The sequence below is a fragment of the Sylvia atricapilla genome, chromosome 9 (assembly GCF_009819655.1).
Source record: "Sylvia atricapilla isolate bSylAtr1 chromosome 9, bSylAtr1.pri, whole genome shotgun sequence".
NCBI lineage: Eukaryota > Metazoa > Chordata > Aves > Passeriformes > Sylviidae > Sylvia > Sylvia atricapilla.
In genome coordinates this window covers 15,818,009-15,835,361 of record NC_089148.1, presented here as the reverse complement: position 1 = coordinate 15,835,361, position 17,353 = coordinate 15,818,009, and the positions used below count along the sequence as shown (strand labels likewise).

The 17,353-nt window shown below is 37.9% G+C and overlaps 1 protein-coding gene across 1 annotated transcript in view; it reads right to left on the bottom strand.

Moving 5' to 3' along the window:
• Nucleotides 1-17,353, bottom strand: part of ST6GALNAC3 (ST6 N-acetylgalactosaminide alpha-2,6-sialyltransferase 3) — a 215,268-nt gene that overhangs the window by 115,009 nt on the left and 82,906 nt on the right. The gene's annotated exons all lie outside the window — the stretch shown is intronic.

Here is a 17,353-nt window from a genome sequence, read left to right as displayed (position 1 = left end):
TTTCAGTAAATTTGCATTTCAGAGGTTTGCAGAGTTTCTTTTAGAACTGCTTGCAAATGAGTCTGTTTTGCTCACAAAAAAACCAAACCCCAGCCTTTTTTTTTAAGGTTCAAAAAACATCTATCAACTTCCAATTTTATCTGCATTTGGAATAAAGATTTTATGTAAACATCCATACTAAAGTCTTCACTCAAAATCATCAGTTTTCTAGGGACAACAATACACAAAAGGAAAATACCATCTGCAGTGACACCGCACAAAATTTACTGGGAAGATCACCATTACTACAGATCATTCCACAGAATGGAATTCATGCCCTAACTTTAAATACTTTAGCATAAATTGTTGGTGAAGTCAGCACCACTTTCTGCCTTATTCCAGCTCCATGAATTTACAAAGTAAGGCATTATTATTTCAGACAAGATGACCTCCACTGTTAAAAATTCAAGCAGTCTGAAGCCTGTGTCTAAACAGTCCTTCCTTTCTGCCTCTACCCCATCCAGTCACTTGGACTGGAGAATGTAATCACAGAAAGATCACAACTTTTTCCCTGGGTAACTCCCCTGTCTGCAGGTGAAAAACTTGTAAGAAAGTATGTTCTCCTTATTTTTAGCTATTTTTTAATAGCAGTCAATTACTTCTAGATAAATTACTCAAGGACAAACATGTCAGTTGGCATGAGGCAAGATTCTAGATATGATACTCTATCAAAAAGATTATTTTCACATTTTCCCTGAGGGAATGAAACAATTATCATTTACAGGAGTTTTTACTGTACTTTAATTACATTCTGGGTTTACCTAATTTGCCACAGTTTAATTACTCTACTGAAGGTAATTCTATCATTCTAAATAGTAACATTTACAGGAAATACAGGGGGGAAAAAATCATTTGCCTAAGGGCCTATACATAAGTGTATAATAACACTTAATGCTGGATGACAGAATCTGATCACCCCAATTCCCATCTACAAAAATCACCAACTAACCAGCACAGAACACATTTAACACCACTTATTTTACATGATTGCAGTAAGATCACATGTGATGCCATGGTAAAGACAAGCTCTCACTGCAACCAGGTAAGACGAATCTGTTGTTTGCACAACAGTGAGAATCACAATGAGCCCACAGCAAATTGGAAGAGATGTTATGATATTCCCACAAACAAGAGTTAACAAAATAATCCACTGCAGGGGTCAATTGCATGGCTCTGTGTTCTGATGTACTGGGAGGTTACAATTTATAAGATAAAAGCAATGAGAGACTGGGCTGGGAAACTTGGGTGAGCGAGGTCACTGTGAGGAGAAAAGGAAGAGGAGCATGAAGAAGTATTTTGGCAGTGTGATTCAGTGAGGAACCTCAGTCAGCTAATGGCTGTGCAATGTAAAATTAAACCCAGCAAATCTTCAGAGGGCAGCGCCGCAGCCACAACCCAATCGCAGCTTTCAGAATTCATGGAAGCCACCGCACTTTTCATCATCTGCATTATAACAGATTTACATTAAATTGCAATAAAATGGCTGGGGAGCACTTCTGTGTCACTTCTCTTTGTAGCAGATGGAGTCAGAAACATTTAGCTATATATCAGAGCCTTGTAAGTGCTAAGAGCAGCCAAGATGTGCTGTGCAAGTGATAATCATAAAGCAATGAGAGGGAGCATGGATTAGTCATATTATTTATTGCAAATCAGAATTAAAATATTGCAAATATTTAAAGGGGAATCTAGAGTCTCATTCCACTACATGAGCATGTTTCAATCAAAACATCCACAGCAGGAAGCAAGATTGCTTGTATGATGCTACTACCTGATTTCCACACATCCTATCTTCCTGGTTTATTGAATATCACTTTTTACTTCCTTTATGTCGTGCAGATCTGTTCTGAACTTGAAAACAGTGCAATCAGCTTTATGTGATTCTCACAGGGAGTTGTTCTAAACAGCCCTTGCCCTGGGAAGAATTCAGATTGTGTAGTGAAATTTCTTGGCCTTCACTAGGAAGCCACCTGATTTTTGCATTTCTTTACTTTAAATGCACTGTACTACCAGGTGAAAGAAAAATTGCAGCCTTTTGGTGTTTTATGTAAGACAATATTGCTTGAAAAAGAAAACAGCAAAGATTTTTTTTTCTCTGTGTGTTGCTTAGCCAGAAAGAATCTGCACTAACAAGAAAATTCAAATGAAAGAAAGGGATTTTTACAAAAGAACAGAATTAAGGCATCTGTTGAAACTGTTTTGGAAAAAAAAACACTAGCCATATGCAAACATAATGTTTACTTATCAACCAGTACAAAAGGCGTTTGTATTAAGTATTCAGTTCCCCTGCAATTTTTGTTGAAGGCATGAGACCCAACAATAGGCATTCTCTGTGGGAAAGGCTACTGCAAACTGGCATTTCAGTAGCTCTATAAATTTCACTGTAAAAATACTGAAAAACACCAAAGCACATACTTTTCATAATTTTAGCCTTCTTAAAGCTCTAAGTAAAGAAGTCTGCTCAGTGGCCGCGAGTATTCTACAGAGCACTTCTAAAAGTAATTTGATTCCCTTAAGTCCCTATTTCTTTGCCTGCTCACTAAAAAAACAAACAAAACAACAAAAGAGAAGCAAACCCAGGTGCTATTTGTCATTAACTGCTTCTTGTAAAATTTCCTTTACTGCAGATAAATGGATTTTGTTATTGGTCTTCTGGTAAAACTTAAAATCCAGCCTTTGAGAATCCAGAAATTCTACATGCCATAAGGATATGACAAAGAAGTCTGAAGCTACATAGAGGGATGAATACCAAATTGTAATTTGTTTCAAAATTTGTCTGCATCAACATTTTAAATACTCAGACATCCTACCATTTGGGAGAGCTAAACTAACGCTAATTAGTAAGTCTGCAGAGAAACAAATCTTATTCCTTCTTAATTTTCAGTTACGAATGCAAATTGTCTCTTAACAAAAGAAATGTTTCTCTAACATGGACATATCCTGAGCATATCCTGGTTGTTTTTTTTTTAGCTAATCTAATGTAGACATTTTGATACTGACAACATCTACATAAGAAATGTATATTCAGTTATATATTTTAAATGTTTCCCATTTTTCACATACTCAGTGAGGAGTACACAGTAAGACACATGTTAAAGAGTTTCTTAGCTGGACGACTTGCATGATATATTAGCTTTTGTTACATTTTATTAGAGTCACTATAGTACCTGACTAGCCTAGATGGCAGTGGCAAAAACAAAATTACCCTTCTCAGGATCACAGCATCCTATAGCAGAAGAGTGAAGGAGTTTACCTTTTGTTAATGAGACTAAGTCTACCTACAGGCGCATTCCCAGTTTAAAAAACAAAACAAACAACAACAACAGAAAAAAAGGTCGAAAAGGAAAAACTTGAGATCAGAGTACAGGAGCTGCAAAACCTCAGACCCCAATGGGCCAAAAGCACTCACTAGGACTAAACAGTTTCTTCTAATTTTTTTTTACTCAATCCCCACAACAGCATCGTCCCACTTTTGATGTCAGTGTGATTTCTCAGACACCAAGCTCATTCTGTCTAGTATGTAGATCAAAATCAATAACTAGTAGGCATGAATCACATTCAATTTATATCTAGGTTGTTAAAGTAAGAATTGAAATAAAAACAGGAGTGTCATACTACTCTGCTGGATAGAATTTAATTAAAAACTTCATGGGAATAAAACAATAACTACTTTCAGGGGTATAAATATATATACTTGGCAACATGGTCCCCAGCACTATTTATACGCTTCATATCATCTAGTTTTGGCTAATTACCAGTGCCAGGGTGATTCATTTGTTTCAGCTTGGCAGGAACTTGACAGTCTGAACAAGTTTTAGTCATTTTTCTTTCATAATCTGTTAAGAAGTGTGAGATGACAAGACCATTTTTTTATAGTTCAATAATACCTGACAGAATAATGAGACACAAACATTTTTTTTTGTGTTGCATACAGTTGTCTAGGAGGGAGGGAGGAAGCATAGGAAGATAATTTCTTAAGTTGTAAATTTTACTGAGATCTGCACTAAGTATCTTTATTCTACTTTCTAGCCAGAGCACAACGCCCTGCCACCTGGCATGTATTATATGGCAGAGACTATCAAACCACTTCACAGGCAGGAATAAATTCCCATCCTAGTGAGTTTCACAGTAAAGACCCATTTCACAGGTGCATAAACTGAGGTTGAAATCAACTTCCCTAAGATCACAAAGAACTCAAGAGAAGAAGATTTTTACTCAATTCTAAAACTTCCATTCTAAAACTATTTTGTTTTTTCAGGCTTATTGTTTCTATCATAAGTAACTGCCTGAATTTGTTCAAAGACAAAGTTGAACATGATATTATTGAACATTCCAGTAAAGAACCCTAGGAACCATGCCCCAAACAGCAATTGCAAATAAGCCTTTTTTCATAAATTGATTTTCTTCAGTACTCATTCTTTCTTTTATTTTATAGATACGCGGCAGCACTGAGCTTGGAAGGACAAAGGAAAGGTAAAGATTTATGTCAGGGCTTTGGGTCTCTCAGATGACACAATATGCAGTAATATTGTATTATTTTCACAATAGCTACCTTTATGGGCACAGTAACTCGACACTTTTTTAATATCTCTGCACATCATACTACTTTCATTATAGGACTGATGCAGGGTTTCAGTTTTTACTCAGGTATAATACCAATTGAAAACAATAATGGCTACACTTAGTGAATTTATTCCATTTTGTAGACCACTGTATGTAAAAAATAGTTTTATTTAATTTTCTCTTTTATAGTATTGAGCATCCCGTTTAAAAGCTACTTTCTATTACAACAGAGCATTAAATGAAATTCTTTCAGCACTCTAGTTCAGTATACCTTACTGATTTTACTGGTACTGGGAAAAAAAACATGCCTTCCAGCTATTTCTTTTGTCCTGAAACTCCCTCTAACAGGGCTGCTGAAGAGATAGTCAAGCAGGGCTCCTAGACGTTTTCAAAGAGAGTAAGACTATATAGCAAAAATCCTTCTAGAAATAGTCATGTGTCAAACATCATTTGCATAACATCAGTAGCTGAAAATTTACTTTCTTCTCTTCCAGAAGTGAAAGTTAACCTGAATATGTTCAAAGACTCCACAGGAGATTGCTGCCAGTGTTTCTCTCTTAGGAGGAGGGAAGAACAAAGCTGGTAGGGGTTATATCACCAGTAAGATCTGGTTTGGGTTCAAAAACCAGTAAAATTAAGATTAAAGCAAATTTTTTTTTTTTTTTTCCTGGAGAAGGACATCTTTGCTAAACTAGAATATAAGCAGCCAGGAAGCTGAGAAATAAGAGCAAAAATGAAGTTCAGGGATGAAGAAGTAACACAAGAAATGCAGCGTACCTAAAAAACATGTAGTTACCATGAAAGAAACATGTGAGTTTTATCCTGAAAAGTGTTTCCCATAAGAAGGTTCCCTGAATCAGGACTGTGTTTGAGGACTGTGGTGTTTAAGCAGGCATTAATAGAAGACACTTCTTGCATGCATTCTCTGTAGAAGCTCTGGCCTTTTCTATGGCTAAGGCAGCTCAAGGGCTCTCAAAACACAGCTCACTGTACCTCTTATGTGGTTGTCATTTGTTACAAACTTGTTACATAATTCAGTTTTCACAATGATTCACAATTCAGAGGTAGTGTGTCTAGGTTCGCGGCAGCTCAACATATTCAACCATATCTTTCATTAAAGCCAGAACTGTGGCGAGTGGCTTCAGGCTCACTGGGGTAACAGCTGAGCAATGAACAAAACAGTAATCAGCACAGTCCAAATAACTGATGCAACAGCAGCAGACTGCATTAAAAATGTTATGTAAGAGATAATCCTCCTATATGTAAACTCCTTTTATTAGTCTCAGGTAACTGCGCAGCTTTATTATACGCAGCATTCCCATCAGAAAGAGCACACTTATTTAAGTAATAATATGAAATTATGTGAGGTGAAGAACTTCCAAGTTTCAAGGAGTAACTGTTGAAGTATTTTGAAGGCCTTCCATATGCTATCATGCAAAAGAAGCTACTAGATTTGAAAAGCCTCAGTGATTCTGAGTCCTTCAAATTGCAAAGCATTGCCAGATTTCAGCAATTATTTTGTGTCACTATTCCCTCTTGCCCTAAACTCGAAGCCTGATAAGAAGGAGCATTTATTTGTCTGGAGATACTCTTATCCCTTCAGGCTTTCCAGCACTCTGAGCTCCCCATATCCTATAGTTCCTGCTAACAGTTTCATGCTTACTCAAAGCTGAATTTGTACTTCCTTCAGCAGTCTCCTCCTGGCCCAGGGCTCCCAGTGCAGACAGCCCCACTCCACCAGGCACAAACACATCATTAGCACAGCCCCAGTCCCACACACCACAAGGTCACAGCACCACCAAAGTAACCTAAACTTCTGAGCAAGGCATGCCTTTGGCTAGTCTGCTACTTGACTTTATACTGCAGCTGAAAGCTGTCCAGTAATTTAAAATATCTATCCCCATAAAATCCCCATGGCAGAAAAGCGCACTTTAAATAAGGTTGTTGATTTTTCATTCTATAAGATCTGTTAAGAATATTTAATCTAAAGCTCCAGTTACTGATTCACTGATGTCCTTCACAACCAGGGTGAACTCCATCAGTAGCTGTAGATGCATATTATATGAACACTAATGTAGTCTCTCCAGGATGAAGAACTATTAAAAAGAAGAAAAAAAAAGAAAAGCCTCTGCAGTACAGCTCTCAAATGGTGATTTTTTTTTTCTTCTGGTGCTGGATTATTGCCCAGCTCTTCTTATCAATACCATGGCAAGCTTTCCAACACACACAGGCTGACATACGCTTCCCTATAATAGAACTGCTGGTACAAGAATTTGTGATCTTTCAACCTGGCAGTGGGTTGTTACTACTTATTGAAGTAGTACCTGATTGTAGCTATTTTTCACCTGCTGAGAAAAGTTCAAAGAAAAAGAAACACCACCCATATGTGAGTATTAACTGTTATCCAGCCAGATATACCTCCCTCAGGTGACCTCTCTTTCTCCTCTATAGAAATATATAAAGATTCATGATCGGCAACATCCTAAGATTGAATCTGTAACTGAGGGATTTTCACAAACATTCTCAAAGGCACTCTATGGCTGCCAACATTTTCATGAAAATCCCTTTCAAAAAGTTGATTCTTTCAACCAGAAATAGACAAAAAAATTGCATAAACCAGTAGGAAAAAAAAAAAAAAAAAAGCCCCACAAATACATCAAGATTCTTAGATGACAATAAAATACCAATAGATTTTTATATTTGAAAAAAGATGTAGTTATTAAAAGTATTTTGCATTTCTTTGTTATTTTACAAGAAGTACGAGAAATACTCAAATTCTTGTTTCAAAAACTCACAGGAAAGGTAACGAGATGGCCTCTGAAGTGAAAGTGAGATAAATTCAATTTTGCTTGCAGCAGTAAAATCATTAGTGCGATTGGTATGCAGCAGGAGGGATGGATGTTAATCACATACCTATATGTTTAGTAAATACTACACTGGGATGTAACCTCTGGAAGCACTAACTTCTAGATAAGAAAGAAAATAATCAGACAAATAAAATTAAACACTTGACAGCAGCCCAGAGGCGGAAGAAATGAAAGTAAATAAAATGTTGTAACAACCCCACATTCTCAAGCTGCACATCTGTGAAGAAAATGCCTTTTGCTGGAAACCTTCACTTTGCCTGCAGCTCACTTCTGCCTGTGGGGGAAAGTTTATACTACAGAGCAAAAACTGCATAACCAGAAATTCACACAAATGAATTGTAATTGCCTACCACCATCTGGACAAGCCCAGACTTTCTCCACTGAATTTCCTTCTGTAAAGATCCCTGACTGCCATGCCGGACTTGAAATTAACAAAAAATTGACACCATGCCTCTGTTTCCTTCTCACAGCCATTTAACACTGGAAGACAAAGGAGATCTTGCCCAGCCTGTCACTTGGCAGGACTCTGGATCTGGCCCTTCACACCAGCTTCATCCCACACTATTCTTTGGGAGGACAGCATTTTTGGAAAGTTTCTCTGGATGTTCTCTCTGCCAGTCTATGCAACGCACCTGCTGTTCATAAGCATGAAAAGATAAACAGAAGCAAGGGATCATTACTGATTTTAGTCTTGCACCCTCAGCCAGCCAGGGCACCCCAACACAGTGCAGGTGGATGCCTTGTTCCAGTGGCAGGGATGCAAACTCTGTTTAGTGTGAGGAGCCATATGAGCTCTTTAAGGTCTGGCTGAATGGAAGGCTGGCTTTGCTCTGAAATATAAAAATACTCAAGTGACAGACAGCTCCTTCACCAGGCAAAGGTCCAAGTTCAGAAAGGAGAAAAAAGAGTTTTTACACACTGGTCTTCTTAAAAAATAAAATAAAATAAAAAAAGAGGGTAACTATGAATTAGAAAGAAGCTGTTCTTAAACAGAGATGATGCATTTCAGCCAGGCTGCAGAGGATCCATTGTAGTCTCTTCTCTTTTTTCTATTTTCTTTTTGGTTTTTTTTTCTTTTACATTTGACCAAGAGACTCTCCAGCAGAGCTGCAGGAGTGTTGTCCTGGATTGGCAGGAGGCAAGAGTAGCCTCTATGGATGGCCTTTTACACAAAGCTAGGAAACCTTGGGCTCTAAATTCTTTTGGCAATTTGTCTGTTTTAAATCAGACATGGAAATCACCCTGTTTACTTTGGATAAACCTGTTCCAGCCTACTTTATCCATACATAACTGCCACATGCGTCATCAGAAAAGCAAAATGTATTATTCAATGTCTCCAAGCATTGTCTGCTTCTGGCACGTTGAGTAACGTTCCAATAGGCTTAACCATTTATAGCTGATAAAAAGCATGACCTAATTACAGAGAAGTCTGGGCTGAGATCAGCTATTTTGTAACGGGAATTTGAAATTTTCTGCCATATAGCTGGGAGCATGCTGCTTTTAGTGAAGGGAAAAAACACCTTCCCAGCTTAATTCCAGTTCTTTTCTGTATGCTGTTTTCTTTCTTAGAAGCTTAGAAAAAGGGGTTGGGGAAACAAAACAAACCCACCAAAATCAGGACTCTGGCATGGCAGAGTCCTCTCTGAAGAGAGACTTTAAACTATTCCTGTGGCTTACAAACCTTCAGGGAACCAAATCTTTCAGCAAATGGAGGGACATGGAGGATGTGGGATTTGCTGGGATGGTCACATTAGGGTCCATTCCAAGGAGTGCATGTTCCAGCACAAGAGCAATATTCCATGGGACATACAGGGAACAGGGAGGGGATTTAGGGGGTGTGTTTGGATGAAGGCATGCTGAACCCAGCCAGGTACTTTTATTGGAAACATTAACGATCATATTATTTTCACAGCACTACAGAACAGAGCTTTTCATCTAGGATGCAGATCAACTGCATTAAACATTGCATGCTCCTAGCACACATCCAACTGTTTTATGATCCCAATGAAAAATAGGCAGGATTACATTTTACATCTTTTTTTAGGAGGGGCTGCACTGAGAAATGCAATGTCAGTACCAACACAGAGGCACAAATGACCTGTACATTTTTGGCAGAGAGGTTTCCTTCACTGGCATGATCTGAGCCTGCTTTCCTGACTTCTGCTCACACAGTCACCGTAAGATGTGGCAAAGCAGCAGGAACTTAAAGAAAATTTCTTGCCCATTTAATACAATTGTATTCCTTCTACAGGTAGAAGTCTATTCATTATTCATCCTTGCATAACATGAGCAAGAGGTTATCAGAAGCCCCACAAAGGAGACTCTCCAGATAGCAGAGGCTATGCAGCACTGCAGTTACAAAACACAAAGACTGCTCACACACTGCTCCAGCAGTTGATGACATATCCCTCCGTTGACTGGGGAGCTCCTTTAATCAGGGCACTGAAACTCAATAAAAGCACTGATCAAGGTAGTGCCTTCAACTTAATTATGAGCTTTATTGATCATGTCTTCTCTTTATAAAAAGAAAAAAAAAAAAGTGGGGCATGGCAGGGGAAGGTAACCACAAAGCACGGAGCTGCAGTGGGACTTGGCAGGGCAGAATCCTTGGAGTGGGAAAACTTCGCCTTTTGCGCTGACCTCTCACTTTTAGGAATTAGGAAACCACTTTTATACAAACCCTCTCATATCAGAAGGCGGCAAAATACAATTTCACGTTTACAATAAAATCCATGATCTGAGACTTATTTTTGTGAATACATGCAGTTGAATGGGATACCTGCAGTGGAATAGCACCCAAAAGCCACAATCAGGAGTCAATCTCCATTGTGATAAAAGCTGTAAATTCTTTGGATTCATTATTTCTGCACAGCATCTCAATAGGAGCTGGAGAAAACCATAAAAATTGATAGTTTTCCAAAAGAAATTCTTCCAAGCAGTAAAGTTTAATCTCTCACTGATCTGTTATCCTGATAGAAGAGTACAGGGACAGTAACATATATATCCTACCCAAACACACATTCCATCATTGTATCACGCTCCTCTCACGCTGGGTGAACTAACTGAATTGAACTTGACCTTCAAAGCCCTTGGAATGCAACAAAATATCTCTGTTTTCTGACATTTATGGGTGGCTTTTCTGCATGGCTGCTTTTATTGCCTGGAAAATAATGGCAAAAGCTGTGTGTACAAACCCACTACAAACACTGACAAATCACATGAAGGGAAGACAGATTTATTCAGTCTAGATTACTCCACAGCTAATCTAATCAAATCCAAGTTTTACATTTTTAAAGCAGATCAAAAATTCATGGAGTTAGCATTTCAATACAATAGATATATATTACAGCTTTATTTTAATCTGCAAGTGTAATTGAACTGATTTGGATTTTCTGCACTTTTATTTTCACTTTAAAAAGCTTTATGTGTTTCATATGAAAATGCATCATTGAACCAGCATATGCACAAGAAAAACCCCATGAAAAATTCATGCAGAAGATTATCAATCTCTAATAAGGCTTAGATAAAAACACATTTGGACATGATTCTATATTAAAAACTGAAAGTGCTACATGTAGAAATGCAGATATATCCTATTTGTGGCTTTCTTAACCTTAAAAGAAACCACTCCTAGCCACTCTATCAGAGCTCATCTAGAACATTTTGATGGAAGAAATGCAACACAATTGGGCACATAGCACAGTTTCCCATCCTTCAGTCCATCAGACATAGAGAGACTGTCATGTGTTCAAAATTATTCCAAACTCCTGGTTCCCTGCATCCACATTCTACTCACTTCCATGCAACAAACAAACAGAAGTAGTACAAAGCCCCAAAACATTCAAATTGAGTCTAATTTTTCTATAAGACATAATAAAGACTTAATCTACTGTCAAGGTACTTGGTTCTACGACAGCATATCCAGCTACTTACACCAAACAAAGCCAACTGTGGAATTCCGTCCCTCCTTCATATAAAGATGTCTCTAATTGATTCAAAGGAGAGCAAGAGAAAGCCAGAGGCACGATTAAATTTGAAAAGGAACAGCAAGAAAAATACGGGGGTTTTAATTCTTTCCCTGGGCCTTTGTGTATGAGTTACTCAATTTGCAAACTCAACTCCCACTTGAGCCAAGTCACCAAACCCAGCCTGTGAATGTCCTTGCTGACGTCTGTGGGACCCAATACTGCACCTCAGTAGCTCACAGCCACAGGGGAACTTACGAAGGTGCCAGCTGTGCGAGCCTTGACCTGGATACGAACAAGTTGTCATCTTCATTTTGGCAGCTGGGGCAGGAAGCAGGTTCTGCCCACAACCTTTCTGTAGGATATGAATCTCTCCCACACAACTAACAGCCTTGAGGCCATACATTTTCAATTATCTTAAACACTAATCCGGTCTAAAGAAGCAGAATAAGCAGAATAAGGCCACGAAAACCTTAATGAACCCATCACAGTGTCCCAGAGGTTACAGAAGGGTTGTTTTTTTTTTTCCTTTCCAGCAGGGAAGCTGCCACAGACACTGATGAGATTAGATAATGCACCCCACGACCCTTTGGAAGTACTAGGCAAAGATGAGTTTTCCTAAAGTTCATTTAGAACCAGAATCACACTCAAGTTACTTCCAAAAATAGCTACTAGACACTTCAACATCGATGATATTCAAAAAGCATATATAATGAATAGAGGAATGTTACTTTTACATTTATTGTTTTATCTGTATTCAGTGTTTTCCATTATTCCTCTCAAAGGTTTTCACTTTTATTAGTTTTTATCTCTACCTTTACCCCAGTGCTGTTTAGGCAGCAGTTACCAAGAAGGAATTTGCACAGGACATAACACCCCACTACCCTGCGGCCAAATGTTACAGCCATCTTTCATTGTGCCCACATTCTCTGTCAGAATACTTGGGTCTGCAGTAGTTTGTACAGTAATTACAAGTTATGAGAGTTTATGATATGTTCCAGTCACTAGAAGTCATAAAATCTATCCCAGTGCTCTGAAAATAAAACAGCATAAGATTTTTTCAGTGAACCCCCAAGTCTTCCAGCCATAAATCTCAACAAATAATGTTGTTTGTTTAAATTAACACCACTATATGGATTAATGAGACAAGTTGTCCACCAGTCAGGGGAGGAACATAAAGATGCATCCTGATGTATTTCATTTCCAGGTTTACTCATTTTAAGTGTTATATAACCTGACATTCACACACTACTGAAGAAATTAAAAGAACAAAATGCACATCACTTATCAGCTGATCATTTATAATTTGATTTTAGATGCCAAAATTAATGATGGCCTTCCTTTTCCATTAGATTTTTTGTACTTTTTTCATTAAATGAAAAACAGAATATGTGAGTAATGAGAATATTTATCTGCAATTTCCTTGCTTCTGCACATGTAACTAATCCCACAGGGCTGGAAAATAGATTTAATTGGTTGAAACCTTAGGTCTGTTGGGACTCCCACAACTTAATGCCTAGAATATCCAACTTCAGATATTAATGTTCCAAGACATTAAATCATGATATTTTCAATTTCTCATTCTTAGTTATTCAGCATTCACCACAAATTTCACTGGTCAAATTTCAGCCTGTCTTCCTCCATTTCCTTTTGTCTGAAATCTACTACCTTACTGAGTACCACAACATCTAATTTTATACCCTCTGACCATGCTTAGATACTCTAATCCTCCCAAAAGTCACACAGTACTCTCTATTTTGCCAGATAGTGCCTCTACTTCAGCAGCTTCTTAGTACCCCACAAAACTGTAATCAACTTTTCCTCTTTTACTTACCTTAAGGAACTGCAGTACTTAATTCTTTAATCCCTTCTTTTTACAGTTATGCCCCAATTTCCTATTTAAGTCAAACCTCCCTGTCAGTTTCTTCTTTCATAACTGTTTTTAAGAATCCTGTACTTAATTGTTCTTCATTCACACATAGTCCTCTGTCTACCTGACTAATTCCGTGGGAAATTCCCTCTGAGAACGTGATCTCAGAGATGAAATCGCAATAATTCTTCTTTTTATCCTACTAAACAGCCTTTCTCTTTCTGGAAACACCATCCTCTGCAGAGCAGTGAGTCTATGTGTCCCTTTCTCCTGGGAGAAACAGTTGTGTCTCTGTCATGACAACACACCTGTGGTTGCTGCAATGGTCGTGTGCTGCTCTATTTCAGCCCTGTTAATATTCTTAAAACTTTGGTACCAGATGTTCTGATTGGAGTTGTTTTAAGAAAAAGAAAGTACTGTACCACTTAGGCTGTGCAAAGCGCCCTCAATGACAAGAAGCACAGCTGGAAGTTTATAACACTGCTGAAAGAAGGTGCCTTGGGGGGTTACTGGGGGCATCACCTTTTTGGAAGTATTTACCTAGAACATACTAATTTTAATGACTCATCTCTAGATTAGAAGCAGTTTTCTAGACAACAGACTGCATTTAATGTATCTAATTGGTCCTGTCCATTCTCAGAATAAATCGTCTCTCAACTGGATTTAGCAAGATAATTAAAACAAACCCTTCAATCTTCCAGAAAGTAGGTCCCCCATTCTCCAGATACATCAGCTTCTCAGTCTCTGCTCTTCTGCTTTCAGGTCATCCTCCTTGACCACAGGTAATAAACTCAATCATTCAAAAGGGACCTCACACTGTGTGTTCAGCTACAAAACTTCCCTGACTGAAGGTATTTAATGGTTCAATTTTATTTAGATTCCTGATAATTTGGTGAGTGATCAGCAGGCCCATAATGAGTCCTAAGTCATTTGCTTATAGCTAATGAGCTGTCAGTATGTCAAGCACCATGGTTACTTGATCCTGTTTTTCTAGGGCTTGTCTAATTTACTTGTTTTTTGTTTGGATTTTTTTTCCCCCCCCCACTGCAGAACATCCATCCAGCCTTCTGTTACTTTAACTTTGGTACAAATGACCTCCAGAAAGCTTTTACAAAACAACTTCCAAAAATGGTCTCTGTCATGCCAGGCAGGACAGAAAAGGCTGCAGCAGCTAGAATACCAGGAGCTGTTTGGCTTAGGGTCAGCTTTTGGGAAGTACTCTCCACTTTCTGACAGGGGAATTACAGAAATGGGTCTTGAAAACAGCATCTCAAGTTATTTTTAAGCATTTAGATACGACTTTAAAAACAGATTGCAATGGTCAGCCTTAACCCAAATACTTTGGAAGTGTCTCAAGGAAACACATTGTGCCCAGGCTGTACCATGACAGAAAACTTACCACAGCCAGGTCGCTTTACATTCACTATGGTTTTAAACAGAGGTAAGAGAAATTTTGACACTAAATGATTTAGCCCCTTGAACTTTGACCAAGATTGTACCAACCATGTCATATGTTGTCCAGTAAGAGTAGAAGTGTACAAAGCATTAGAGGATGAAGTAAGCTACTAGGGTTACAAACCTTTTATTTCACCCTTCTGCCTTTCTACACTAAAGCTGTCATCTCCTAAAAGCCCTGTACTGTCACCTCAAAGAGACAACAGCTGACACAACCCTTTAAAGTGAAAGGAAAGAGAGATTTTGTGATATCATAAAACTGGGGGTGATAAAATAGCAGTAAATACAAGAAGGTATTTGCTGCTCATCTTTCACTTCTGTCTTTTCTTGTTGTTACTGGATGCTCAGAGAAATGGAGAAGTAATGTAGTTTCTCTAGTACACCCAAAGTGTTTCCCTTTGGGTGTACTATGGATCCCTATGGTGATCCAAAGAATACAAAAACTTATAGCAAAGCCCTGCACTGGTTGAAATTCTGAGTTTTCTCTGTTTTCTCAGAACACAGGAGAGGTATAGATACATGACATTAATACATAGAAAAATAATGGATAAATTGCTGGGCTATTTTACTGCACAGAGACCGAGGAGGAAGGAGAATCAGAGAGGGTTCGACAAATCAACTGTGAGGCAAAAATCCCCCCAAACCAGTCATGGTATACAAGCTAAGTTAGGGAACCAAATCTGCACCATGAAAAAAATAAAGACCTTAAAAGAGCCCCTTTGCCACCTGCAGGAAAAGCAGACCACAGCAGGCAATACAGCTGACTGGGGGAAAATGTTGCTATTCTATTATATAGGGGTAAATGATTTGCTCAATAAGCTGAACTAAAAGCCCATAAAAATGGCATCAGAGGGAAAGAAATGATACAATAATAGTCCACTAAGGCACAAATTCAAAATGCAAAGCAGTTCAAATTTGTCAATTATTCTAAGAATTAATCCAGGTGAGGTAGTGACACCACTAAGAAAGCAAAATTTGAATTTCTTTTCTTTTTCCTTTTTTTTTTTTTAAATTATGTTGTTCTCTTATAATGAATTAAGTTCAGTTTGATTCATCTAATTCATTCCACCTAAGCAGCACATTACAACAGTAGTGGAATGAGATTTTAAAAAAATTACTGTTTCATCAAAGGTTTTTAATACCCATCTATGATTTAATTTGATCACCAAATTTGATCTATAATGATATTAATAGATAAAAAAATCCATAGTAGAGTCCATTATTGTTGAACTTTATCATCTTTTTGAAAGTACAATGGTAAAATTATCTATTAATTAGATTAATTTCAAGGAAGTTTAAATCATCCTGACCCGTGATACTTGCTTGCAAAGCTTTTGTAAGAGAATAATTAATAGGCAATAGTCCAGGAATATTATTCTGAGCAGATGCGAACCTTGAACTTCAAGTCACTAGACTTAAATTCTAACTAGGAATACATCATCTTATGGAAACTCCAGCACCCTGGAGGGCTGCAAGAAAGGAGAGAAGAAAAAAGGACTGAAGCAGAGTGCTGTTGTTATATATAGCCTGCATTATTGCCTAACATGACCACAAGCTAGAAGTGGATATAAGTAAAAATTTCTGAATTTTAAAAGTTCAAGGTGAGAAGGACTGTGCCACTCAAATAATGGAGCCTCATTTAAAGAACATATCTTACAAGCCATTTAATTTGTCACCTATTCTGCTGGAAAACTGTACAGCCTCGGGCAAATATTTAACCCTGAGAAGTAGCTAGCAGTAAATACATACAGTAAGGAAGATAAATACAAAACTTACACATGATTTTGCTATTTTTCCTCGCCCCTCCATCATGACAAATCAATTTCTACACATTTTGGATTAGATCTCTTCCAAACATATATCTGATTCCCGAGTCCTAGGTTTATAAATTCAATTATAAGGTCTTTATGGCAGAATAGCATCCACCAAACAATGAATGGAAAGTAAGCTAGATTAGAATCTTGTATTCACATGTAAATTTTCAACAGAAATTAGTCCCTGATAAACTATGTCACACTGAACTAATAAATTGTAAAATGTTTTCCATGTTGACGGATGGAGCTCTTACCAGTAAAACCTTTTTAGAATATACTGAGAGACTATCCAAATGTTGTTTCAAACACTGAAGAGAGGACAGAACAGTTTCCCATGCACAGAGACTCCCAGAACACCCCGTAAGCAGGGGCAGATGGGAAGTGCTGTTCTGCTGTACGTGTTGGTTTGTAACATCTAAGCTTTTAACAAAGACACCGTGCAGAACAAAGGCAGATCGCTGAACCGAGAAACCTAAAACCATGCTTCCCCAGGCTTCAGGAAAGATCACACTCACTAGATGTACATCTATAATATTGTGACTAAACAAGGAAAGGCTGGAACAAAGGAAAAAAAATCTTCTTCCCACTCCCTGAGTCCCTAGTTAAACTCCTACATAGCGCACACTGAGTAACACAACATGATAAACACCACTGCCTTAGCCATAGTTTTATGACATTTTACAGCATCCAGCAAGAACACTTTTTCTCAGGGAAATACTGTGTGTTTCTGATGAACTATTAAGCAGATGCTAAATGTGCTGAATTCAAACGAAATGTTTGCAC